Source organism: Asterias amurensis, chromosome 14 (assembly GCF_032118995.1).
Source record: "Asterias amurensis chromosome 14, ASM3211899v1".
Taxonomy (NCBI): domain Eukaryota; kingdom Metazoa; phylum Echinodermata; class Asteroidea; order Forcipulatida; family Asteriidae; genus Asterias; species Asterias amurensis.
The window spans coordinates 14900773-14904113 of record NC_092661.1 but is presented as its reverse complement, the minus strand read 5'-3'; positions in this window follow the sequence as shown (position 1 = coordinate 14904113).

Here is a 3341-nt window from a genome sequence, read left to right as displayed (position 1 = left end):
CCTTCCCCCGTTGAACGTATAGTGTAATAATTTGGCTAACACGCTCCAACGCTCCAACGACTTCTAAGAAATAGACGTTATACGGTTCAATTAATTCAAAAGGTATTCGTGTATTCACCCTACTGCTGCTGAGGCACAAAGCATCTGCAACTCTAATAGAATAACTTGATGAAGAACTATCTTTTGTAGTTTTGGGCCATTGTGGAAATATAGACTGGCCTTGATTCAGCCGCAAATAATGACAAGCCTGGGGCCAATTTCATAGAGCTGCTTAAGCAACAAATTTGCTTAAGCACGAAAATAGCTCGCTTATTTTACACATGTTACTGGCCAAAATTTCATGCCATATACATTACTTATGACTAGTATTTAGCTGTTGTTTACTTAGCATAACAATTGAGTGGAGTCTTGGCCGGTAATCTGATTTTACTAAGCAATGAATTTTTTGCTTAAGCAATATTTTGTGCTTAAGCAGCTCTATGAAGTTGGGCCCAGCAGAGATCGAGGTAGTAGCCTGGACATGTGACGTCGACAAAGGCTCGTGATGTACGCCAGCAGAGAGTAGCCTCTAGCCATAAAGCTTGCACAAGGATTTGTCACTGCTTATTTTTGCATTATTGGTCCTTCTTTCAGACGGAAATTTAACTCTGACTTTAAAGTCACCTGGAAGTGGTATTTTTTCAAAATAAAGCTTTTGTCACTAATATATGTGTTTTGATGAGTGGAATGTGAATAAACAGTTAATTAAGGTTTAAAAAAATCAGTTCTTATGTTATTTACAAATTTAAGAGTAGACCCCGACCAGAGAGGGCGCTGTTCGTGACGTCAATCAAGGCAGACTTTGCCTGTAACGCGTAGAGTAAACACAACTGCAAAGTACATGTACGGACCAATCGTGAGTTTGTACGTTTTTTTTTTTTTGTTTTTTTTTCCCGGCAACGCCGACCAGGTGTATTGCTGCTGAATGCAGAAAAAACACTTTTTGAAATGTACCAACTCACGACTTGGACGTACATGTACTTTGCACGTGTGTTTACTATACGCATTGCAGGCAAAGTCTGCCTCGATTGACGTCACAAAAGGGGTAGGCGGAGTCAGCCCCTAAACAACTTTATATATTTTTTTAAAAATATAAATCGTGACAAACAATTACTACAAATTTTTTTTTATTGTTCGTAAGCATATACTCTTATGTTTTAAAGAAAAAAAAATTCTATTTCCAGGTGACTTTAAGTACGTAAACTGCGTCAACCATGGTATTTGTTAAAAAGTGTCAAAACAGTTTTGTTTCGTAAACTGGTTTCTTGAATGTGATGACCTTGCTACTCTCGGTTGGCTACTCAGATCGTTCTGACAATCCTTTTGTTTCACACTTTGTCAATATAGTTGTCCGCGAGTTCTTTAATTACGTGTTAATGTTCCCTTTACTGTCAATTTTATGTACTGTAATCTTTTTTATCTTCTCGCCCCACAGCCCCCGCACCCCTTTCAATGGTGGTCCTCATTGTTGATTCTCAGTGCACGGTCTGCGCTCCCATCGACTGTGAGTGGGGGATAGTATGTATTGCCACATGCATGGGAAGAGGATTGGGAACAAATGGTGTTTAAAGCTTTGCATGGTGTGGAGAAATATAGTAACTATACATATGAATAGTAAACTTGCAGGTACAATCATGTTTAAAAAAAAAACTCTTTTGAGGGAGTGTTATGACTCTGAAAAGAGCCGGTTTGGTTTCGAACAGTTAATTTTGCTCGTCTCCTAGTTTACTTTTAGGACTGGGAATGTTTAATGCCACATTGCAAATGTGATTCTCATTGCATTTAGGCCGGGATCGTTTTAGGTCAATCCCTTTCAATAATCACCTTTCACCTACACTCATGATGCAGTAATAATATTAATGAAAATTTATAAGGCGCCGGTATCCGCCATGACTGACGCTCATGGCGCACTGACAAAAAGAAAAGAAAGAAAAGAAAAGAACAACCAATTAATCACAAAAACGTGAGGAAAACAGGTGGGTTTTTAAGCAGGATTTAAATACAGTCAATGAAGAAGACTGACGAATTTCAAGGGGTAGAATGTTCCAGTAGACGATCTAGACTTTTGTAAAGGCATTCGCCACTCGCGTGTGTGGTCTCCCGTTCCAGTCGCCACGAAGACCTTTTTGTCAAAACGCATTTTTAGTTTTCCCGTAATGCTTTAATGAAAACAAAATTCAGAAAGTCCGATTTTAAGATAACCTTTTTCTTTTCTTTAATAAAGACATTTTAAAAGAAATAAAGTCTTGTTTTTTTTGCCAAAATAATTGTCTTTATCCAATCTTCAAACTCGTCATCGAGTAAGGTTTTCAGGTCAAGCTGTGTTATATTAAAGATGTCTGTTCGTATTTTTCCTTCACAAATCAGTAGGAAGGTTTCCTAATCTGGTTATTAAGGACAGTATTTTTTTCTCTTTTTTTCTGCAGTTCGCCCAAATTAATGCTAAAAGCCACTCTATAGGTATATGGCTATACAAGGCAGAAAACTCCGATCAGTTTGTCTTTTTGTGTAATCCCTTAAAATAATTATTATCATAAAACCTTTCTTGAATGTGAGTAATGGGGAGAGGTTGATAGTATACAGCATTGTGTGAATACGGCGCCCACTGAATTGTGACGTAGTTTTGCGAGAAAGAAGTAATTTTCCACAAATTGATTCCGAGACCTCAGAATTAGATTTTGAGGTGTCGAAATCAAGCATCTGAAAGCACACAACGTCGTGTGTCAAGGGTGTTTTTTTTTTCTTTCATTATTATCTCGCAACTTCGACGACCAATTGAGCTCAAATTTTCACAGGTTTGTTTATTTTATGCATATATGTTGAGATACACCAAGTGAGAAGACTGGTCTTTGACAACTACCAATAGTGTCCACTGTCTTTAAAATCCATTACAATTTTTATGAACCCACGACCTTTTCAGTTCTAAGAGATATACACACTGAAGAACCGAAATCCACCACAAACTAGATTGCCAAGTTTAAAGGCAGTGGACACTATCGGTAACTACTCAAAATAACTATTAGCATAAAACCTTACTTTGTAATGATTAATGCGGAGCTGTTGATAATAAAACATTGTGAGAAACGGCTCCCCCTGAAGTAACATAATTTTCGAGAAAGAAGTAAATTTCCACGAATTTGGTTTCGACACCTCCGATTTAGAATTTGAGGTCTCAAAATCATGCATCTGAAAGCACACAACATCGTGTGACAAGGGTATTATTTTCTTTCATCTCGCAAGTTCGACAACCAATGTTGAGCTCAAATTTATCACAGGTTTGTTAGTTTATGCATATTTATGTT